The sequence below is a fragment of the Phocoena phocoena genome, chromosome 1 (genome assembly GCF_963924675.1).
Source record: "Phocoena phocoena chromosome 1, mPhoPho1.1, whole genome shotgun sequence".
NCBI classification, from domain to species: Eukaryota; Metazoa; Chordata; class Mammalia; order Artiodactyla; family Phocoenidae; genus Phocoena; species Phocoena phocoena.
In genome coordinates this window covers 74,048,180-74,073,775 of record NC_089219.1, presented here as the reverse complement: position 1 = coordinate 74,073,775, position 25,596 = coordinate 74,048,180, and the positions used below count along the sequence as shown (strand labels likewise).

The 25,596-nt window shown below is 40.0% G+C and overlaps 1 pseudogene; it reads right to left on the bottom strand.

Moving 5' to 3' along the window:
- Positions 1-23,915: 23,915 nt before the first annotated feature.
- LOC136131369 (uncharacterized) lies at positions 23,916-25,284 on the bottom strand (annotated as a pseudogene).
- Positions 25,285-25,596: the final 312 nt, after the last annotated feature.

Below are 25,596 nucleotides of genomic sequence, written 5' to 3'. Positions count from 1 at the left end.
CAAGAGGAGGCAAGTACTGACCTTAACGATGGAGTAATGTCTTTTTTGTTGAAGAATACTTCCTCAAAAGAGGCTGGATCAGGACCAGCATGACACCTGCCAAGTAGAATAGGGACAAGAAAAGGCAAATAGTACATTTTTTAGAAGAATATAAACCTTCCAAAGACCTACACCTAACCTTGATATATATTACTCATCCAGGGAACTTACTGAGATTAAATTCTCATGCCAATACTATTCCACTGACTCCTCTTTCAATACTTTCATTGTGATTCAGTCAAAACTTTACTTTGATAAATACTGCTAGAATGTTAGTAGATATTATATTAAGAAATAACCAGCCATAATAAGAAAATTGGTAATATAGTTAAATACAGAGTTTGCCTTACATTCCCAGTAAGATTGCTTAAACGATCTTTTCTTACGGTCTTAGACCAAATTCTTATTTATTTACTTTAGCTCAGAATTTAAATCACTTTTCTCAAAAATGTCTTTTACTTGTCATGCCACTACAGTAAAGACAGGAAATTTATAAGCATATTATGTTACTCCCTTGCTTAATTACCTCTACTATTTTTCTCTCTGATTATAAAAACAACTTCAAACTCCATAGCCTCATTTGCACAGGAATATTAGTCTTTGGTGCACCACAGAGAAGAAGATTCAAGAGTGATGTTTTTGAAATGACTGGGTACATGGTTATATAAGGGGGTGAGGTTAGGGGAGAACTTTCAGTGGTGGGAACAGCCTGCAGAGTTGATAAGCAAACATATCTGGGACTGGAGTGCAAAACATAGGCTAGAATACAGAAGAAAGTAAGATGTGTGGGATTCAATTCTAGAGGGCCTATAAGGCTTTTATTAGGTATTTTAATTGACGTGAACTGGTATTTGGAGAGCTTTTTACGGCATCTGAAAAGGGGAATACAATGATAAAGCTTCTCCTTTAGGAATATGATTCATACTATAATTGGCAGGTTAGCTTGGTCCAGAGACTGTACTATCTTTCTGAGGCTTCCAATTTAGTAAAGTAAATCAGAAACACCAAGAAACATTTGTAGTTGATTTAATCCCATGTATCTATTTCTTTTTTTTTTTTTTTTTGCGGTACACGGGCCTCTCACTGTTGAGGCCTCTCCCGTTGTGGAGCACAGGCTCTGGATGCGCAGGCTCAGCGGCCATGGCCCATGGACCCAGCCACTCCACGGCATGTGGGATCCTCCCGGACCGGGGCACGAACCCGCGTCCCCTGCATCAGCAGGCAGACCCCCAACCACTGCAGCACCAGGGAAGCCCTATTTCTTTTGATTAGTACTGCAGTTCTGATGAACTGAGAAGCCTCGTAAATAGTCTCAGTGGGGGAACACACATAATATGATGGTGAACAATCAATATAATGTCTTTCTTGAACTTATGCCCTGGTGTACATTTTTTTTTACATCTTTATTGGAGTATAATTGCTTTACAATGGTGTGTTGGTTTCTGCTTTATAACAAAGTGAATCAGTTATACATCAGTTATACATATACATATGTTCCCATATCTCTTCCCTCTTGCATCTCCCTCCCTCCCACCCTCCCTATCCCACCCCTCTAGGTGGTCACAAAGCACCCAGCTGATCTCCCTGTGCTATGCGGCTGCTTCTCAATAGCTATCTATTTTACGTTTGGTAGTGTATATGTATATATGTATATATGTCCATGCCAGTCTCTCGCTTTGTCACAGCTTACCCTTCCCCCTCCCCATATCCTCAAGTCCATTCTCTAGTAGGTCTGGGTCTTTATTCCTGTCTTACCCCTAGGCTCTTCATGACATTTTTTTTCCCTTAAATTCCATATATATGTGTTAGCATACGGTATTTGTCTTTCTCTTTCTGACTTACTTCATTCTGTATGAGAGACTCTAGGTCCATCCATATCATTACAAATAGCTCAATTTCGTTTCTTTTTATGGCTGAGTAATATTCCATTGTATATACGTGCCACATCTTTATCCATTCATCCGATGATGGGTGCTTAGGTTGTTTCCATCTCCGGGCTATTGTAAATAGAGCTGCAATGAACATATTGGTACATGACTCTTTTTTTAATTATGGTTTTCTCAGGGTATATGCCCAGTAGTGGGATTGCTGGGTCATATGGTAGTTCTATTTGTAGTTTATTAAGGAACCTCAATACTGTTCTCCATAGTAGCTGTACCAATTCACATTCCCACCAGCAGCGCAAGACTGTTCCCTTTTCTCCACACCCTCTCCACCATTTATTGTTTCTAGATTTTTTGATGATGGCCATTCTGACCGGTGTGAGATGATATCTCATTGTAGTTTTGATTTGCATTTCTCTAATGATTAATGATGTTGAGCATCCTTTCATGTGTTTGCTGGCAGTCTGTGTATCTTCTTTGGAGAAATGTCCATTCAGGTCTGCCCATTTTTGGATTAGGTTGTTTGTTTTTTTGTTATTGAGCTGCATGAGCTGCTTGTAAATTTTAGAGATTAATCACTTGTCAGTTGCTTCACTTCCAAATATTTTCCCCCATTCTGAGGGTTCTCTTTTCATCTTGTTTATGGTTTCCTTTGCTGTGCAAAAGCTTTGAAGTTTCATTCGGTCCCATTTGTTTATTTTTGTTTTTATTTCCATTTCTCTAGGAGGTGGGTCAAAAAGGATCTTGCTGTGATTTATGTCATAGAGTGTTCTGCCTATGTTTTCCTCTAAGAGTTTGATAGTTTCTGGCCTTACATTTAGGTCTTTAATCCATTTTGAGCTTATTTTTGTGTGTGGTGTTAGGGAGTGATCTAATCTCATACTTTTACATGTACCTGTCCAGTTTTCCCAGCACCACTTATTGAAGAGGTGTACATTCACCTGTACATTCCTGCCTCCTTTATCAAAGATAAGGTGACCATATGTGCGTGGGTTTGTCTCTGGGCTTTCTATCCTGTTCCATTGATCTATATTTCTCTTTCTGTGCCAGTACCATACTGTCTTGATTACTGTAGCTTTGTAGTATAGTCTGAAGTCAGGGAGCCTGATTCCTCCAGCTCCGTTTTTCATTCTCAAGATTGCTTTGGCTATTCGGGGTCTTTTCTGTTTCCATACAAATTGTGAAAATTTTTTGTTCTAGTTCTGTGAAAAATGTCAGTGATAGTTTGATAGGGATTGCATTGAATCTGTAGATTGCTTTGGGCAGTAGAGTCAGTTTCGCAATGTTGACTCTTCCAATCCAAGGACATGGTATATCTCTCCATCTATTTCTATCATCTTTAATTTCTTTCATCAGTGTCTTATATTTTTCTGCATAGAAGTCTTTTGTCTCCTTAGGTAGGTTTATTCCTAGATATTTTATTGTTTTTGTTGCAATGGTAAATAGGAGTGTTTTCTTGATTTCAATTTCAGATTTTTCATTATTAGTGTATAGGAATGCCAGAGATATCTGTGCATTAATTTTGTATCCTGCTACTTTATGAAATTCATTGATTAGCTCTAGTAGTTTTCTGGTAGCATCTTTAGGATTCTCTATGTATAGTATCATATCATCTGCAAACAGTGACAGCTTTACTTCTTCTTTTCCGATTTGGATTCCTTTTATTTCCTTTTCTTCTCTGATTGCCATGGCTAAAACTTCCAAAACTATGTTGAATAAGAGTGGTGAGAGTGGGCAACCTTGTCTTGTTCCTGATCTTAGTGGAAATGCTTTCAGTTTTTCACCATTGAGGATGATGTTGGCTGTGGTTTGTCATATATAGCCTTTATTATGTTGAGGAAAGTTCCCTTTATGCCTACTTTCTGCAGGGTTTTTATCATAAATGGGTGTTGAATTTTGTCGAAAGCTTTCTCTGCATCTATTGAGATGATCATATGGTTTTTCTCCTTCAATTTGTTAATATGGTGGATCACGTTGATTGATTTGCGTATATAAAGAATCCTTGCATTTCTGGAATAAACCCCACTTGATCATGGTGTATGATCCTTTTAATGTGCTGTTGGATTCCGTTTGCTCGTAGTTTGTTGAGGATTTTTGCATCTATGTTCATCAGTGATATTGGCCTGTAGTTTTCTTTCTTTGTGATATCCTTGTCTGCTTTTGGTATCAGGGTGATGGTGGCCCTCTGCTCTATTTTGGAAGATTTTGAGAAGGATAGGTGTTAGTTCTTCTCTAATTGTTTGATAGAATTCACCTGTGAAGCCATGTGGTCTGGGGCTTTTGTTTGTTGGAAGATTTTTAATCACAGTTTCAATTTCAGTGCTTGTGATTGGTCTGTTCATATTCTCTATTTCTTCCTGATTCAGTCTTGGCAGGTTGTGCATTTCTAAGAATTTGTCCATTTCTTCCAGGTTTTCCATTTTATTGCCATAGAGTTGCTTGTAGTAATCTCTCACGATCCTTTGTATTTCTGCAGTGTCAGTTGTTACTTCTCCTTTTTCATTTCTATTGACTTGAATTTTCTCCTTTTTTTCTTGATGAGTCTGGCTAATGGTTTATCAATTTTGTTTATCTCCTCAAAAAACCAGCTTTTAGTTTTATTGATCTTTGCTATCGTTTCCTTCATTTTTTAAAATTTATTTCTGATCTGAGTTTTATGATTTCTTTCCTTCTGCTAACTTTGGAGTTTTTTGTTCTTCTTTCTCTAATTGCTTTAGGTGCAAGGTTAGGTTGTTTATTTGAGATGTTTCCTGTTTCTTAAGGTAGGATTGTATTGCTATAAACTTCCCTCTTAGAACTGCTTTTGCTGCATCCCATAGGTTTTGGGTCATCGTGTCTCCATTGTCATTTATTTCTAGGTATTTTTTAAATTTTCTGTTTGATTTCTTCAGTGATCACTTCGTTACTAAGTAGTGTATTGTTTAGCCTCCATGTGTTTCTATTTTTTACAGATATTTTCCTGTAATTGATATCTAGTCTCATAGCATTGTGGTCAGAAAAGATACTTGATGCAATTTCAATTTTCTTAAATTTACCAAGGCTTGATTTGCGACCCAAGATATGATCTATCCTGCATAATGTTCCATGAGCACTTGAGAAAAATGTGTATTCTGTTGTTTTTGGATGGAATGTTCTATAAATAAAAATTAAGTCCATCTTATGTATGGGCTTACATATATCTTATGTATCATTTAAAGGTTGTGTTTCCTTATTTATTTTGATTTTGGATGATCTGTCCATTGGTGAAAGTGGGGTGTTAATGTCCCCTACTATGAATGTGTTACTGTTGATTTCACCTTTTATGGCTGTTAGTATTTGCTTTATGTATTGAGGTGCTCCTATGTTGGGTGCATAAATATTTACAATTGTTACATCTTCTTGGATCAATCCCTTGATCACTATGTAGTGTCCTTCTTTTTCTCTTGTAATAGTCTTTATTTTAAAGTCTATTTTGTCTGATATGAGAATTGTTACTCCAGCTTTCTTTTGATATCCATTTGCATGGAATATCCTTTTCCATCCCCTTACTTTCAGTCTGTATGTGTTTCTAGGTCTGAACTGGGTCTCTTGTAGACAGCATGTATATGGGTCTTGTTTCTGTATCCATTCAGCCAGTCTGTGTCTTTTGGTGGGAGCACTTATTCCATTTACATTTATGGTAATTATCGGTATGTATGTTCCTATTCCCATTTTCTTAATTTTTTGGGGTTTGTTATTGTAGGTTTTTTCATTCTCTTGTGTTTCTTGCCTAGAGAAGTTCCTTTAGCATTTGTTGTAAAGCTGGTTTGGTGATGCTGAACTCTCTCAGCTTTTGCTTGTCTATAAAGGTTTTAATTTCTCCATTAAATCTGAATGAGATCTTTGCTGGGTAGAGTAATCTTGGTTGTAGGTTTTTCTCCTTCATCACTTTAAATATGTCCTGCCAGTCCCTTCTGGCTTGCAGGGTTTCTTCTAAAAGATCAGCTGTTAACCTTATGGGGATTCCCTTGTATGTTATTTGTTGTTTTTCCCTTGCTGCTTTTAATATGTTTTACTTGTATTTAATTTTTGACAGCTTGATTAATATGTGTCTTGGCATGTTTCTCCTTGGATTTATCCTGTATGGCACTCTCTGTGCTTCCTGGACTTGATTAACTATTTCCTTTCCCATATTAGGGAAGTTTTCACCTATAATCTCTTCAAATATTTTCTCAGACCCTTTCTTTTTCTCTTCTTCTTCTGGAACCCCTATAATTCAAACGTTGGCACGTTTAATGTTGTTCCAGAGGTCTCTGAGACCGTCCTCAATTCTTTTCATTCTTTTTTCTTTATTCTGCTCTGCAGTAGTTATTTCCACTCTTTTATCTTCCCGGTCACTTATCCATTCTTCTGCCTCAGTTATTCTGCTATTGATCCCATCTAGAGTATTTTTAATTTCATTTATTGTGTTGTTCATCATTGCTTGTTTCATCTTTAGTTCCTCTAGGTCCTTGTTAAATGTTTCTTGCATTTTCTATATTCTATTTCCAAGATTTTGGATCATCTTTACTATCATTATTCTGAATTCTTTTTCTGGTAGACAGCCTATTTCCTCTTCATTTGTTAGGTCTGGTGGGTTTTTATCTTGCTCCTTCATCTGCTGTGTGTTTTTCTATCTTCTCATTTTGCTCAACTTACTGTGTTTGGGGTCTCCTTTTTGCAGGCTGCAGGTTCGTAGTTCCCGTTGTTTTGGTGTCTGTCCCCAGTGGCTAAAGTTGTTTCAGTGGGTTGTGTAGGCTTCCTGGTGGAGGGGACTAGTGCCTGTGTTCTGGTGGATGAGGCTGGATCTTGTCTTTCTGGTGGGCAGGTCCACGTCTGGTGGTGTGCTTTGGGGTGTCTGTGGACTTATTATGATTTTAGGCAGCCTCTCTGCTAATGGGTGGGGTTGTGTTCCTGTCTTGTAGTTGTTTGGCATAGGGTGTCCAGCACTGTAGCTTGCTCGTCGTTGAGTGAAGCTGGGTCTTGGTGTTGAGATGGAGATCTCTGGGAGATTTTTGCCATTTGATATTATGTGGAGCTGGGAGGTCTCTTGTGGACCAGTGTCCTGAAGTTGGCTCTCCCACCTCAGAGACACAGCACTGACTCCTAGCTGCAGCACCCAGAGCCTTTCATCCACACGGCTCAGAATAAAAGGGGAAAAAATAGAAAGAAAGAAAAGAAGGAAGGAAGGAAGAAAAAAAGAAAGAAAGAAGGAAAGAAAGAAAGAAAGAAAGAAGGGATGGAGGGAGGGAGGGAGGGAGAGAGGGAGGAAGGGAGGAAGGAAGGAAGGAAGGACAGAAGGAAGGAAGGAAGCAGGGAAGGAAGGAAAGAAAGAAAGAAGATAAAATAAAATAAAGTAAGATAAAATAAAATAAAGTTATTAAAATAAAAAATAATTATTAAGAAAAAAAATTTTTTAAAGAAACAAACAAAACGGACGGATAGAACCCTAGGACAAATGGTGGAAGCAAAGATACACAGGCAAAATCTCACACAGAAGCATACACATACACACTCACAAAAAGAGGAAAAGGGGAAAAAAAAATAAATCTTGCTCTCAAAGTCCACCTACTCAGTTTGGGATGATTCGTTGTCTGTTCAGGTATTCCACAGATGCAGGGTACATCAAGTTGATTGTGGAGCTTTAATCTGCTGTTTCTGAAGCTGCTGGGAGAGATTTCCCTTCCTCTTCTTTGTTCTCACAGCTCCCGGGGCTCAGCTTTGGATTTGGCCCCGCCTCTGTGTGTAGGTCGCCGGAGGGCGTCTGTTCTTCGCTCAGACACAACGGGGTTAAAGGAGCAGCTGCTTCAGGGACTCTGGCTCACTCAGGCCGGGGGGAGGGAGGGGTGCAGATGTGGGGCGAGCCTGCGGCAGCAGAGGCCAGCGAGACATTGCACCAGCCTGAGGCGCGCCGTGCGTTCTCCTGGGGAAGTTGCCCGTGGATCACGGGACCCTGGCAGTGGCGGGCTGCACAGGCTCCCCAGAAGGGGGTTGTGGATAGTGACCCGTGCTTGCACCCAGGCTTCTTGGTGGCGGCAGCAGCAGCCTCAGCGTCTCATGCCCGTCTCTGGGATCCGCGCTTTTAGCTGTGGCTCGCGCCCATCTCTGGAGCTCCTTGAAGCAGCGCTCTTAATCCCCTCTCCTCACGCACCAGGAACAAAGAGGGAAGAAAATGTCTTTTGCCTCTTCAGCACGTCCAGACCTTTTCCCGGACTGCCTTCCGGCTAGTTGTCGCACACTAGCCACTTCGGGCTGTGTTCACGCCGCCAACCCCAGTCCTCTCCCTGCGCTCAGACCGAAGCCCGAGCCTCAGCTCCCAGCCCCCGCCCGCCCTGGCGGGGGAGCAGACAAGCCTCTCGGGCTGGTGAGTGCCGGTTGGCACCGATCCTCTGTGCGGAAATCTCTCCGCTTTGCCCTCTGCACCCCTGTGGCTGTGCTCTCCTCCAGGGCTCCAAAGCTTTCCCCCTCCGCCACCCGCAGTCTCCACCCGCGAAGGGGCTTCTAGTGTGTGGAATCCTTTCCTCCTTCACAGCTCCCTCCCACTGGTGCAGGTCCCGTCCCTACCCTTTTGTCTCTGTTTATTCTTTTTTCTTTTGCCCTACCCAGGTACGTGGGGGAGTTTCTTGCCTTTTGGGAGGTCTGAGGTCTTCTGCCAGCGTTCAGTAGGTGTTCTGTAGGAGTTGTTCCACGTGTAGATGTATTTCTGGTGTATCTGTGGGGAGGAAGCTCATCTCCGTGTCTTACTCTTCTGCCACCTTCCCTGCCCGTCCCCTGGTGTACTTTTTAAATAACCTTTTCTCTGAAGCTTAAAAATAAGAATGAAGATTGATTTAGTCATCCTCCACGGAATGTGTGAGTGTGTGCGCACGTGTGTGTGTGATACTAGGTTTTGAGGACAATTATAAGGGCAAGAAAGTTTTGGGTTTTGGCTTTAGTTAATGTAGATACTGGTTAAAGTTAACTAGGACAAAATGTATTTGAAGTTTCCTTTGCAGTATCACATTAGCTAATTTATAACAACACGCATTTTCATAATACTCTCAAAGGCTTTGCTTTAATGATGAAAAATAGTTTCTGAATGAAATAAAATTCATATATTCTTTGGGCTTAACAAGCTCAAGAGTTCTCTTCAATTAAAGACACATAATGTTTATAAGAAAGATGATCCACAGTGGGAGTTTTGTGATTTCTTGGACTCTCTAGGTCTAATTTCTGAATTCTAAGTTCATTTTTTTCTAGTTTTAGAGAAATAAGTTGACAGAGCATGTAAGTAACTTGTATAATTTTTCTTGTTCTTCTAAAACTACCAAAAGTTTCAATTTTTATCTTTAGAGAATGAAAGTGGCCAAAATAATTGGGAAAAATAGAAAAATAACAATTTCTGGACTTTAAATAAGAGGATCTGAATAAATCTGTTTCTCTAGCAATACCAAGGCAAGGAAAAGTGTGAATATACCAACATATCTGGAACATTATAATTCAATTAGAGAAAAGCATTCTGTCTTTAGAAAGGGCATTATGTATAATTTTCTCCATAGACTCAGTAACTGTATAAAAATATTTTATGAGATAAAGAGAATGAGGTCAGGTTCATGAATTTTTAGTTCATGCATCCTTTTAAGATGGTATTTTGGAACAACTACATTTCTGGGGTAGCAGACGGATGACCATGGGGTAGCCGTGGGCCAGGACCTAAAGAAGCTTGATAATATCTGGAAGGCTAGGTAAAGTATTCTTCAAAATAAGTCTTTAAAGGCACACAATCATAGGCTATGTCTAGTTCTGGAAATTTCAGAAGTAATTCAAGTCTACTAAAAAGGAGAAAATGACGAGAGAAATGTTCAGATGAGTGGAGCATAGGTTTAGAGCAGGAACTCTGGAGACAAAGACACAGACACTGCTTTAAAGGCCAGTCTTTGTGCTGGATCAGATGCTCTGCATTTCTATTCCGTCAACTGTCTAACCCTCATTTCCCTCATCATAAAATGGGAGAAATTAGTGCCTATTTTATGATATTGCTGAAAAGATTAAAATGGGATAAATCACGCAACGTACTTAGCATAGTATATGATGCAAAGTAAATGCTAAATAAAAATGTTGGTTACATTTTGCCAGCATTGTTGCTATGGTTTCTGTATCAGCCAGGTTCATTCAGAGAAGAAAAGCCACTATGAGTTACATAGAATAAGGAATTTATTATGTAGATCATATGGACCTTACACAAATGCAGAAGCTAGTCAAGAAATCTATGGCAGACTAGGTGGCCTTTGTACCTGGTGTTAGGGCAAAGGTCACTATAGGTTAGCTGGGCTGGCAGTTGAAGAGAGATGGATGAGAATGTTGGGGGTGGGGTAGGGGGAAGTGGGGAGCAAGGACAAGCTACATCTTGCAATGATGAAGGGAACCCATGAAAACAAACTGGATTCCATGAGGATACCTGGAACCTCAGTGGTGTGAGGGACCTACTGGAGAAGCTGGTGTTCTTTACCATGGAGTTTCATATATACCTAGCCCTGGACACTAAGAAGAGATTTGCGGGGAGCTGGAGAAGCTGTGAGCCCCGGTGGTATCCCACACAACAAGGTTAACTAGAAGATCAGCAACAACAAGTGTGAGCTGCCATCCTGCCTGTCACCCTACACCAAATTTTAGAACACAAAAACGGCAGCTTTAAAATGTTTCTGCCATATAAATTTCGAGGAAATTTCTTCGTGACCAACCCTAACATGGGACTACACAGGAAAGGGAATTATGGGAAACAACCCAGCTTGGCCAGGCTGAAACAGTTAAAAGCCATCACAGTTCACCTCCTGTCAACTTGGTATTTGTACACACTTCTTTAAAACTCTACTTGAACTCTACTTCATGGTCAAGTACAGATGACAGCAAAATCAAGCATCAATCTAACATGATGCAAATATCTCTTACATAACCAAAAATCATGCAAACTCTCTCTCCAAAGAGGATACAAATTCCCCGTATATATTTTTATAGATAATGTACATTTCTCTTCTAGCTGAATCACATATGCTTTTGATAGTTGATAACTTAAATTCTAAGATATCAGACTATTATTAACACATCCTATGTTAGATAAGAGAGAAATGGATGAGGGGGAAAGATTGGTTACTATATACACAAACATATTCATATCAAACTCAAGGACCAAATACTCATAATTGTTATACTGTTTCTTTCTACAACTAGTCATGTAGTTGTAGCTGTGTAGCATCTCCTTTTGCTACCTATTTGCTCTCAGTAAGTAGCTTGGCAGCTCATGGTTCCTTCTTTGCTGGGTGACTCAAATTTTCATTCCTGAGGGGTGTGAGTCATTAGGAGCCCTGCCTATATTGGGTTGTTGTAGTTTTCCACTGAATTATTTTTAAAAAGCTTTGTTGAAGTTTAATTACATGTCTATAATTTTCACTCATTTAACACAGTTCAGTGATTTTGAGTAAATTTTCAGATTTGTTTAACCATCATCACTCTTCAGTTTTAGAACATTTCCATCATCCCAAAGAGATCCCTTGTGTTCCTTGGAAAATAATCCCCATTACCACCCTCACAGCCAGGAAGCAACTAATCTACTTTCTGACTCTGTAGATTTGCCTTCTCTGGACATTTCATATAAATGAAATTGTACAGTATGTGATCTTTTGCATTTGGCTTCTTTTAAGTAGCATAATATTTTTGGGGATCATCCATATTGTAGTATGTATCAGTATTTTTTTTCCTTTGACTTATATCACAGTACATGAAAGTTTTTTGAGTTGCTCGCAGTGATCTCCTGCATTCCAGACATGCTCTTCCTTACCTCATTGTATACTATCAGTGAACCCTTGATAGTTAGGATCAATCACTCCAGTAATACATTTAACTCTCTTCTTTGTTGATTCACAGGTTTAATAAACCCCAAACAGGCAGGTAGCAATCTCAACTTCTACTTTAATGGAACTATTGCTGTGTCTGGATGGAGATATGCCATCCTTAAGAACTAGGAACGCTAGACCAGGAGAGCCCAAAGTCATGGACACAGGAAGCAAAACTTTTCATAGAGTATCACAAAGGGAAGTGCCTGTGTAAAAAAGAAAAATATGCAACAATTAAAAAAATTTTAAAACGTGACTATATACGTAGCCCCAGGTTGTCTAATCTGTTCGGATACCCTTCTCAACCTTGTAAATCTGCCTCGTAGGGGTGTGATGACCTTATGGACTAGGAACTCTAATCTGATGGGAAATGGCTGCTCCCTTTGCATCATAACAGTCATAAGGCAAACAAAGATGTTATTTTTAAAATTTTTGTGTTATCATTTATCATGATTTTTGTATTAATTTTGATTTTAAAATATTACATTAAAATATTGTTGACACTGATTACTACATTTTCGGCACCTAGTTAAATTTTGCACCATCAGTGAGTGCTTCACTCATCTCATCTTAATTCTGGCCCTGATTAGAGGCAATACTGAGAAGAAACATTCCCATTTCAACCAGTTATTCCCAGACGTACAAATTCTTGGAAATGGGAGGAGGAGCATCATATACTGGTCACTGATTTAGAATATACACTGCATCCTACAGATCATTACCCAAGCCTTGCAAGGTGTTGTCCTTTTAACTGAGTCTTCAAAAGGCTATCCCACCATTCTATCAGGCTGGCTACTTCAGGGTGATTCGATGTGGCCCATTGCCACATTTCATTTGCTCTAAAGTGAACTCCTCGGTGAGAAGAAATGTTGTGTGGAATATAATGATGGTGAATAAGACATTTTCTAAGTTCACTGGTGATGGCTTTGGCAGATGCACTGTAGGCAGGGAAAGCAAATCCACAGCCAGAGTAAGTGTCTATCACAATGAGAACAAAGTGATCTATCTTCCATGACAGAAATAGGCAATGTAATCTGTCAGAAGGTTCTCTGATTTCCCTGCGGAATGGTCCCATATGTTTAGTAGATTACGTAGCCAGCTCAGCCTTAGTGATTAGAAGTCTGTATTGCTAAGCAAATAACTGTCCATTTGGACAGTTTGTCACGATTGCATTGGGCATGGATGAGGTAGCTAGGGAAAGAGGTTGACTGATGTCTGTAGAATTGGTCATCTTGTTCACTTGATAATTAACAGCTCTTCCTGTTGAGCTTGTTCTTTGATAAACATCTATCTGGGACACAAATATCTTTGCTTCCAGAAACAACTATCCATGGACCTTTTCTCCAGATATCTTTGTCACCAGTTTTCCAGCTGTGTTCCTACCAATTCTCTGACAATCCAGCCAAATTATTAGCTTTTGTCCATGACTTAGAGTAGATTTCTACCTTTGGTATTCCAGGAAAAATTAAAAAAAAACAGATAGATTGGTTGAAGTCCCGCCCACTGGAAGGATTTCCCTTCAAGACCACTCCAGAGTGGGACTGTAGTGCTAAGTCATACACAGTTCACTTTTGCGGTGTCAGATATCACGCAGAACCGAATGTAAACTTAAACCCTTTTTTCCCTAAGTTAACTGGCAATGGAAAACACTCCATAAGAAGGAGGAACTGTAGCAACAAGAGGGACCTTGGAAACCTGGGCTACTTGCTCACGCAACTTATTTGTACCTACAGGACCTTCTCAAGTCCAGCTTCATATACACCACTTCTATTTTACAATAGAGCACAATTGTGCATACCCAATATTATGACTTAGTGGATTAGACAACACTCAGTTCATTATGGGCAGCTCAGGTTGCATGTTACTTTATGGCCCAGGGTAAGTCAGTATTCTGTCTTTACTAGGGCTCAGTAACAAACTGGATGGTCTTTCTTAGAAGTATAGTTATGTGCTGAGAGTGGCATAGCTTTGCTCAAACATCTTAAATGTCTGCCCTGTAACTCATTTATAGACACCTGTCAAAGCCTCCATGCAGCATCCCTGTCTGCCACATACACTTTAAGTATCATGTCTGCTGGGTCATATGACCCAAGTGGCAGAGCAGCTTGCATGGCAGCCTGGCCCATGTCAGAGCCTTTATTTCTCCTACACTTTATCAAAACAGGCAACTTTTCCAATTACACAGTAAATACTTCAGAATAGCGTACCCAAATGAATATATGTATTACCTCCAAAATCCAAAGAGACCCACTAATTGTTATGCTTCTTTATTAGTAGTAAAGGGGCCAGAGATAGCAATTTGTTCTTTACCCCTTTGGAAGGGGTAGCTTAATGTGCTTTGAACATTGGAACCCTAGAAATTTACTGAGGTGTCAGGCCTCTGAGGTTTTGTGACTTAATTTCTTTTTTTAAAATAAGTTTATTTATTTAATTTATTTTTGGCCATATTGGGTCTTCGTTGCTGCTCAGGCTTTCTCTAGTTGTGGAAAGTGGAGGCTACTCTTTGTTACGATGTGTGGGCTTTCATTGTGGTGGCTTCTCTTGTTGCGGAACACAGGCTCTAGGCATGTGGACTTCAGTAGTTGTGGCTCGCGGGCTCAGTAGTTGTGGCTCATGGGCTCTAGAGCACAGGCTCAGTAGTTCTGGTGCACGGGCTTAATTGCTCCATGGCACGTGGGATCTTCCTGGACCAGGGCTCAAACCCATGTCCCCTGCATTGGCAGGCGGATTCTTAACCACTGTGCCACCAAGGAAGTCTCTTGTGACTTTATTTCTTACCACCAGACATTCATGCATCTTACCAAAATGTCTAGAAGAGTTTCTACTTCCTGCATATCAGGCGAATCATCATGATATTGTCAACGAAATTGACCATAGTAACATCCTATGGAATGCAGGGGCAGTCAAGGTCCTTGAGGACCAGATCTTGGCATGGGTTGAAGAATTGCTATAACCTTGAGGTAGGAACCTTGTTGGCCCTAGTAGTTAAAAAGAAACTATTTCTGATCATTTTCCTAGTAGGTTTAGAGAATAAAAACATAAGCTGGATGAACAGCTTGCATGCAAGGCAGCAGGGATATGTCCATTTGCACCAGCAACAAACTTCATATGGAATAGGAGCTGCAGTTGAAGCTAACATCTGATTAAGTTCACAATAATCCACTGTCAATCTCTGAGGTCCATCAGTCTTCTGTATGGGTCACGTCATTCCTATGCTTGAAACACTCCAATGTCTCCCTCAGCCTACAGGACAAAATCGAAAATCCTCAGCCTCAGCCTTAGGTGTTCAGCCTAAGAAACACCTCGTGTTATTTTCATGTTTTCTTTCAAGTATTTTAAGGGTTTTTCTCCCTTAGTGAATTTACTATATTTTGAATATATGGAGTAGGTAAATATAGAATTTTTTCATGTGACTAGCAATTGTTTTCGGCAACATTTATTTAAAGATCCATCATTTCACCAATGATTTCTTATTCCCCCTTGTCACTTACCAAGGTTCCATATATTCATGCATCTGTTTCTGAGTTTTTCACTTGGTTCCATATGTCTGCTCCATATGAATGTTTGTTTTGTTTTGCCCTAAAACACTGGGAAGTCCTTAGAGAAGGCAGTATATAGTTAGTTTCCCCCAGCTTTGTGTAGCTCCCTCAACTCTGTTGTCACCCATGCATGGCACCCATGACCTGGATTTGCCTCCTCACACAAACATTAAAATTCCAGCTCTCTGCCTTTAAGGACTATATTCAGTTCTGATAAGCTTATAAGCTATTACTCACCATTCTAACTGATTTCCTGCTTATTTCTGGCACTTTGGATTTTCCTTTTCTTAACTCTGAGTTCACTAAAAAAATTAAAAATATATTTTTTGCAGTGTTTCTACGTGTTGAAAGCATGTACATGGTGTATCTTCCATGTCAGATCAGTTCATCATATTTACCACATTTCTGTTATTTGGGAATTTTTCTTCATTCCTTGAAATTATTTTCTTTGTCCCTAAATTCTCCACCAACTCGACTAATATTCATTGCCTCAGGATAAAGCAGATAAAGGTCTACAACAAAGACATTTGTAGAGATGTTAAGTGGAATTTTTAAAACACTAAGCAGGCACACAGTCTGAAACCAAAGAGCTTTTGATTTGCAAGGGCTAGCACTTCAGAGGAAAGTTGTTTGTTTTGATTTCTAAAAAGATTTGGCTTGGATCATCAAAGCTAGAGCCTGCAGGACTAGAGCATAGATATTATAAAAGGTAAATGTTGAGTAGGGCAAAATACAGAGTACAGTATTAGCCCCTTAGAGGAAGCACAGAAAATAAATGACAATAAAAAAAGTCAGTATATCTAAAGGCAGTCACTACAGCAGGAGGCAAGGGAACCCTGTAGCAGAAGCTACAGGTAGACCTCCCCAAAAGGGGTCTAGATGGAGGATTCAGCTGAGTCTCAAAGAATCAGCAAGCCTGTGAGAGCCAGAGTGATACCTGGGGTAATCATCCAGTCCTACTCAATCCCAGACATCAAACAAGCTACATTATTAGTAAGGGAGACGAGTAAGGACCAGAGGGCATCAAGAGAACAAGAAGCCCCTCTTCCACTACAGTGATAATGGATAATACTTACTGAGAATTTACTATGTGTTAGAACCCGTTTTTAGCATTCATGTGTCCTATCTAATTTAATTCTAGTAACAACCTACGAGATTGGTGGTGTTATTATCTCTATTTTAAAGATGAGGCAATAAAATGCAGAAAATTTATGGTCATATGGCTAGAATTTGGTAGATTCAGGGTTTAAGTCCCTATGTATCCAGACCCTACTAAAGGGAGAAATAAGGAGAAAATCATTTAGAGGAATGAAAAGCAAGATGGGAGTTTGAATTTGAAAACGACTTGGGGGGCAGAGTCAAGATGGCAAACTAGGGGTGAGGAGTTTCAAGATGGTGGAAGAGTAAGATGCAGAGATCACCTTCCTCTCCACAAATACATCAGAAATACATCTACATGTGGAACAACTCCTACAGAACACCTGCTGAACGCTGGCAGAAGACCTCCGACCTCCCAAAAGGCAAGAAACTCCCCACGCACCAGGGTAGGGCAAAAGAAAAAAGAAAAAACAGAGACAAAAGAATAGGGACAGGACTTGCGCCTGTGGGAGGGAGCTGGAAAGGAGGAAAGGTTTCCACACACTAGGAAGCTGCTTCGCGGGCTGAGACTGCGAGTGGCGGAGAGGGAAAGCTTCAGAGCAGCAGAGGAGAGCACAGCAACAGGCGTGCAGAGGGCAAAGCGGAGAGATTCCTGCACATAGGATCGGTGCCCACCAGCCCGAGAGGCTTGTCTGCTCACCCGCCAGGGCGGGCGGGGGCTGGGAGCTGAGGCTCGGGCTTCGTTCAGATCCCAAGGAGAGGACTGGGTTTGGCTGCGTGAACACAGCCTGAAGGGGGCTAGTGCGCCACAGCTAGCCGGGAGGGAGTCCGGGAAAATGTCTGGAGCTGCCGAAGAGGCAGGAGACTTTTTCTTGCCTCTTTGTTTCCTCGTACGTGAGGGGAGGAAATTAACAGCGCCACTTAAAGGAGCTCCAGAGACGGGCGCCAGCCGCAGCTCTCAGCGTGGACACCAGACACAGGCATGAGACACTAAGGCTGCTGCTGCAAGAAGCCTGTGTGCAAGCACAGGTCACTCTCCACACCTCCCCTCCCAGGAGCCAGTGCAGCCCGCCACTGCCAGGGTCCCGTGATCCAGGGACAACTTTCCCGGAAGAACACACGGCGCGCCTCAGGCGGGTGCAATGTCATGCTGGACTCTGCCGCCGCAAGCTTGCCCGCATCCGTACCCTGCCCTCCCACCAGCCTTAGTGAGCCAGAGCCCCCGAAGCAGCTGCTCCTTTAACCCCATCCCGTCTGAGCAAAGAACAGATGCCCTCAGGCAACCTACACGCAGAGGTGGGGCCAAATCCAAAGCTGAACCCTGGGAGCTGTGCGAACAAAGAAGAGAAAGGGAAACCTCTCCCAGCAGCCTCAGGAGCAGAGGATTAAATCTCCGCAATCAACTTGATGTACCCTGCATCTGTGGAATACCTGAATAGACAAGGAATCATCCCAAACTGAGGAGGTGGATTTTGGGGGGAAAGATATGTATATTTTTTTTTCCCTTTTTCTCTTTTTGCTAGTGTGTATGTGTATGCTTCTGTGTGTGATTTTGTCTGTACAGCTTTGATTTTACCATTTTAGTCAAGTCCAAGAAGCACAGAGAGTCCCATACAGGATAAATCCAAGGAGAAACATGCCACGACAAATATTAATCGAACTATCAAAAATTAAATACAAAAAGAAAATATTAAAAGGAAAATCAACAAATAACATACAAGGGAATTCCCATAATGTTAACAGCTGATCTTTCAGCAGAAACTCTGCAAGCCAGAAGGGAGTGGCAGGACATATTTAAAGTGATGAAAGGGAAAAACCTACAACCATGATTACTGTTCCCAGCAAGGATCTCATTCAGATTCCATGGAGAAATCAAAACCTTTACAGACAAGCAAAAGTTAAGAGAATTCAGCACCACCAAAGCAGCTTTACAACAAATGCTAAAGGAACTTCTCTAGGCAGGAAATACAAGAGAAGGAAAAGACCTATGATAACAAACCCAAAACAATTAAGAAAATGGTAATAGGAACATACATATTGATAATTACCTTAAATGTAAATAGATTAAATGCTCCTACAAAAAAACATAGACTGGCTGAATTGACACAAAAACAAGACCCATATATATGCTGTCTACAAGAGACCCACTTCAGATCTATGGACACATACAGACTGAAAATGAGGGGATGGAAAATGATATTCTATGCAAATGGATATCAAAAGAAAGCTGGAGTAACAATTCTCATGTCAGACAAAATAGACTTTAAAATAAAGACTATTACAAGACACAAAGAAGGACACTAGATAATGATCAAGGGATTGATCCAAGAAGAAGATATAACAATTGTAAAATTTATGCACCCAACATAGGAACACCTCAATACATACGACAAATACTAAGAGCCATAAAAGGGGAAATCAACAGTAACACAATCATAGTAGGGAACTTTAACACCCCACTTTCACCAATGGACAGATCATCCAAAATGAAAATAAATAAGGAAACACAAGCTTTAAATGATACATTAAAAAGGTGGACTTAATTGATAATTACAGGACATTCCATACAAAAGCAAGAGAATACACTTTCTTCTCAAGTGCTCATGGAACATTCTCCAGGATAGAGCATAAATCAAGCCTTGGTAAATTTAAGAAAATTGAAATTGTATCAAGTATCTTTTCCCACCACAACGCTCTGAGACTAGCTATCAATTACAGGAAAAGATCTGTAAAAAATAGAAACACATGGAGGCTAAACAGTACACTACTTAATAACCAAGGTATCAGTGAAAAATCAAAGAGGAAATCAAAAAAATACCTAGAAACAAATGACAATGAAATCAAGATGACCCAAAACCTATGGGATGCTGCAAAAGCAGTTCTAAGAGGGAAGTTTATAGCAATAAAATTCTTCCTTAAGAAACAAGAAGGATCTCAAATAAACAATCTAACCTTACACCTAAAGCAATTAAGAAAGATGAAAATAAAACCCCAAAGTTAGCAGAAGGAAAGAAATCATAAAGATCAGATCAGAAATAAATGAAAAAAAAATTGAAGGAAACAATAGCAAAATTCAATAAAACAAAAAGCTCGTTCTTTGAGAAGATAAACAAAGTTGATAAACCATTAGCCAGACTCATCAAGAAAAAAAGGGAGAAGACTCAAATCAATAGAATTAGAAATGAAAAAGGAGAAGTAACAACTGACATTGCAGAAATACAAAGGATCATGAGAGATTACTATAAGCAACTCTATGCCAATAAAACGGACAACCTGGAAGAAATGGACAAATTCTTAGAAATGCACAACCTTCTGAGACTGAACTAGGAAGAAATGGAAAATGTGAACAGACAAATCACAAGCACTGAAATTGAAACTGTGATTAAAATTCTTCCAACAAACAAAAGTCCAGGGCCAGATGGCTTCACAGATGAATTCTATCAAACAATTAGAGAAGAGCTAACACCTATCCTTCTCAACCTCTTCCAAAATATAGCAGAGGGAGGAACACTCCCAAGCTCATTCTAAAAGGCCACCATCACCCTGATACCAAAACCAGACAAAAATGTCACAAAGAAAGAAAACTACAGGCCAATATCACTGATGAACATAGACGCAAAAATCCTCAACAAAATACTAGCAAACAGAATCCAACAGCACATTAAAAGGATCATACACCATGATCAAATGGGCTTTATGCCAGGAATTTAAGGATTCTACAATATATGCAAATCAATCAATGTGATCCACCATATTAACAAATTGAAGGAGAAAAACCATATGCTCATCTCAATAAATGCAGAGAAAGCTTTCGACAAAATTCAACACCCATTTATGATAAAAACCCTGCAGAATGTAGGCATAGAGTTAACTTCCTTCAACATAATAAAGGCCATATATGACAAACCTACAGACAAAATTGCCCTCAATGGTGAAAAACTGAAACCACTTCCACTAAGATCAGGAACAAGTCAAGGTTGCCCACTCTCATCACTATTATTCAACATAGTTTTGGTAGTTTTAGCCATAGCAATCAGAGTAGAAAAAGAAATAAAAGGAATCCAAATCAGAAACGAAGAAGTAAAGCTGTCACTGTTTGCATAAGACATGATACTGTACATAGAGAATCCTAAAGATGCTACGAGAAAACTACTAGAGGTAATCAATGAAATTGGTAATGTAGCAGGATACAAAATTAATGCGCAGAAATCTCTGGCATTCCTGTACACTAATGATGAAAAATCTGAAAGTGAAATCAAGAAAACACTCCCATTTACCATTGCAACAAAAAGAATAAAATATCTAGGAATAAACTTACCTAAGGAGACAAAAGACCTGTATGCAGAAAATTATAAGACACTGATGAAAGAAATTAAAGATGGTAGAAATAGATGGAGAGATATACCATGTTCTTGGATTGGAAGAATCAACATTGTGAAAATGACTATACTACCCAAAGCAATCAACAGATTCAATGCAATCCCTATCAAACTACCACTGGCAATTTTCACAGAAGTAGAACAAAAAATTTCACAATTTTTATGGAAACACAAAAGCACCAAATAGCCAAAGTAATCTTGAGAATGAAAAATGGAGCTGGAGGAATCAGGCTCCCTGACTTCAGACTATACTACAAAGCTACAGTAATCAAGACAGTATGATACTGGCACAAAAACAGAAATATAGATCAATGGAATGGGATAGAAAGGCCAGAGATAAACCCACACACCTATGGTCACCTTATCTTTGATAAAGGATGCAAGAATATACAGTGGAAAAAAGACAGAGTCTTCAATAAGTGGTGCTGGGAAAACTTGACAGGTACATGTAAAAGTGTGAAATTAGAACACTCCCTAACACCATACACAAAAAAAACCTCAAAATGGATTAAATACCTTAATATAAGGCCAGACACTATAAAACTCTTAGTGGAAAACACAGGCAGAACAGTCTATGACATAAATCATAGCAAGATCCTTTTTGACCCACCTCCTAGAGAAATGGAAATAAAAAGAAAAATAAACAAATGGGACCTAATGAAACTTAAGAGCTTTTGCACAGCAAAGAACACCATAAAAATGGCGAAAAGACAACCCTCAGAATGGGAGAAAATATTTGCAAATGGAGCAGCTGACAAAGGATTAATCTCCAAAATATACAAGCAGGTCATGCAGCTTAGTATCAAAGAATCTAACAACCCAATCCAAAAGTGGGCAGAAGACCTAAATAGACATTTCTCCAAAGAAAATATACAGATTGCCAACCACCACATGAAAAGATGCTCAACATCACTAATGATTAGAGAAATGCAAGTCAAAACCACAATGAGGTATGACCTCACACCAGTCAGAATAGCCTTCATCAAAAAATGTACAAACAATAAATGCTGGAGAGGGTGTGGGGAAAAGGGAACCCTCTTGTTCTGTTGGTCGGAATGTAAATTGATACAGCCACTATGGATTACAGTATGGAAGGTCTTTAAAAAACGAAAAATAGAACTACCATGTGACACAGCAAGCCCACTACTGGGCATATACCCTGAGAAAACCATAATTCAAAAAGAGTCATGTAAAAAAAAAAAAAAAGAGTCATGTACCACAAAGTTCATTGCAGCACTATTTATAGCAGCCAGGACATGGAAGCAACCTCAGTGTCCATTGACAGATGAGTGGATAAAGAAGATAAAGAACATGTGGCACATATATACATTAGAATATTACTCAACTGTGAAAAGAAACGAAATTGAGTTATTTGTAGTGAGGTGGATGGACCTAGAGTCTGTCATATTGAGTGAAGTCAGAAAGAGAAAAACAAATACAGTATACAAACACATATATATGGAATCTAAAAAAAAACGGTCCTGATGAACCTAAGGGCAGGACAGGAATAAAGACACAGACATAGAGGATGGACTTGAGGACACGGGGAGGGGGAAGGGTCATCTGGGACGAAGTGAGAGAGTAGTACTGACATATGTACACTACCAAATGTAAAATAGATAGCTAGTGGGAAGCAGCTGCATAACACAGGGAGATCGGCTCTGTGCTTTGCGACCACCTAGAGGGGTGGGATAAAGACGGTGGGAGGGAGAAGCGAGAGGGAGGGGATATGGGGATATACGTATGCAAATAGCTGATTTACTTTATTATACAGCAGAAACTAAACACTGTCAAGCAATTATACTCCAATAAAGATGTTAAAAAAAAAAAAACAAAAACGAAAATGACTCAATTTAGATCCTGAAGAAAATTGGCCCAAATAGTCAAGATTCTCCAGAGAAACTGGGCATGCGCATGCACACACGCAAATATAATACATTTTTAAATAAAAAGATTTATTATAATAAATTGGCTCACATAATTATGGAGGCTGAGAAGTTCCTCAATCTGCTGTGTACAAGCTGGAAACACAGGAAAGCTGGGGTTATCATTCCATTCTGAGTTCAAAGTCCTGATACCTGGACAGCCATGGTATAGGTCCCAGTTCAAAAGCAGGGGAAGACCGATGTCCTAGTTCATACAGTTAGGTACTTAGAGCAAATTTTCGCATACCCTGCCTTTGTTGTATTCAGGCCTCCAACAAATTGGATAAGGCCCACCCACGTTGGGGAAGGCAATCTCCTTACTCTGTCTACCAATTTAAATGTTAATCTCATCTAGAAACACCTTCACATACATAACCAGAAATCACTTCTCTTTTTAAAAATTGTATTTATTTATTTTTGTCTCTGTTGGGTCTTCATTGCTGCACATGAGCTTTCTCTAGTTGTGGTGAGAGGGGGCTACTTTTTGTTGAGGTGCACAGGCTTCTCATTGTGGTGGCTTCTCTTGTTTCGGAGCATGGGCTCTAGGAGCGTGGGGTTCCGTAGTTTTGGCACGTGGGCTCTAGAGCACAGGCTCAGTAGTTGTGACACACGGGCTTAGTTGCTCCACGGCATGTGGGATCTTCCCAGACCAGGGCTTGAACCCATTTCCCCTGCATTGGCAGGCAGCTTCTTAACCACTGTGCCACCAGTGAAGCCCCAGGAATCACGTTTTAACAACTACCTGAGAATCATTAGCCCAGTCAAGTTGACACATAAAATTAAGCATCACAGGTCCGTCCTTTGTCAACTTGGCATCCATACACACCTCCTTAAATTATACTTAATCTCCAAGTAAAGACAACTCAAGGTCATAATTTCGCCTAACATGACACAACTTTTCTGCATACAACTGAAAATGCACTAAAACCCTTTCTCAGAAAAGGAGCTAATGTCTTTAAGTGATATTTACTTTCATCCTTGATATCCCATAACTTAAATACTATGATGTAAGATTAATAATACTTAAATACTGTGAAAATAAGTCAGTGCATCTTATGTTACATGATAAGGGAATAAGAGAGGGAAAAAAACAGAGATACTTGCTTTATATATATGTATATATATAGATAAATACATACTTGCAGAAACATATTTATAACAAAATAAGGAGGAATACTCGTAATAACTACAGTCCTCATTTCTTTAACTGGTCACATGGTCATAGTTGGTATTTACATCTACTTTCTTCTACTATCCATTCTGTATTCCCATTGTCTTCAGAAAGCACCTCAGCATTTCATGGTTCTTTACCCAGTGGAGTGACCTAAACTTTCCTTCCTGAAGGGTCTGGACTGTTAGTAGTCTTACCTGGATTGGATTGTTGTAGTTTTCCATTGACCTTAATCACAGGACATGGTAATACTAAAAGACATCTTAAGAGATCCCTTGTATTCCAGACATGCTCTTCCTTACCTATACTGTGGAGTTACAGTCCAATTTCCCCTTGGTAGTCAGGATCAGTTACACCAGCCAGCACAGTAACTCCCTTCTTTGCTTGTTGATTCAGCAGCATAAGGAGTCCAAGGATGTTGGGCAGCAGTCTTAGCTTTCAGTTCAATGGAATTATTGTGTGTCTCTTGGTGAAAACATTTCTTTCTTTGGAATTAAGACCTCTAGGCCAGCAAAACACAAGGTCCTGGGAACAGGAGGCACAAATTTTGTCTAGTGGGTCACTAGGGGTAATAATGAGTGGTGCCATTATTACTCCCACTTCTGTGCCTTGATTCCTGGATCTATAAATCCTAGCTATGGGAGAAACAGTACCATATATTGGATGCTGATTCAGAGCATACACAGTCTTCTGGAGAACCTTGCCCCAGCCTTGCAAGGTATTGCCACCTAGCTTGTGCCATAACTGAGTTTTCAAAAGGCCATTCCACTGTTCCATCAAACTAGCTGCTTCAGGATGGTGGGGATCATGATAAAACCAGTGAATTCCATGAGAATGGGCCCATTTCCACTCTTCTTTTGCTATGAAGTAAGTTCCTTGAGTAGAAGCAATGCTGTGTGGGTAAGGCATTCTGTAAGTCTATGGATGGTAATTTTGGCAGACGTGTTATGTGCAGGGAAGACAGATCTGTATCCAGAGTATCTATGCCAATAAGAATAAAATGACGGATGCAGTCCAATGTAATCAACCTGCCACCAGGGAGCTGACTGATGACCCTGGGGAATGGTGCCATATTGAGGGCTCAGTGTTAGACTCTGCTGCTGGTAGATTGAGCACTCAGTAATGGTTGTAGCCAGGTGAGCCTTAGTGAGTGGAAGTCCATGTTGCTGATCCCACGCATAACCTTTATCCCTGCCATCATGGCCACCTTGTTCATAAGCTCATTGGGTGATGCAGGGGTGGCTGTGGAAAGAGGCTGACTGATAGCCACAGAATGAGTCATCCTATTCACCTGATTACTAAAATCCTCCTCTGCTGAAGTCATCCTACAGCGAGCATTCACATGGGACACAAATACACAAATACCTCCCCATATTTTTCCCATTCAGAGGACTCTGATCTAGCAGCTTTTTGGGTCGCACAGTAAATGGGCCAGAGTAACACATTCAAATGAGGAATATATTGCTTCCAAAAACCAGAGGCCCACTAGGCTTTGTAACTCTTTTTTGGTTGTGGGAAGAACCAGATGTAACAAGTTTTTCTTCCTCTTAGAAGAGAATGTCTTGACATGCCCCACGCCACTGAACCCTTAGAAATTTCAGTGAGATCGGAGACTCCTGAACTTTTATCAAATTTGTTTCCCACCCTCTGGCATACTAATGTCTTACCAATAATTCTAGAGCAATTGCTAATTCTT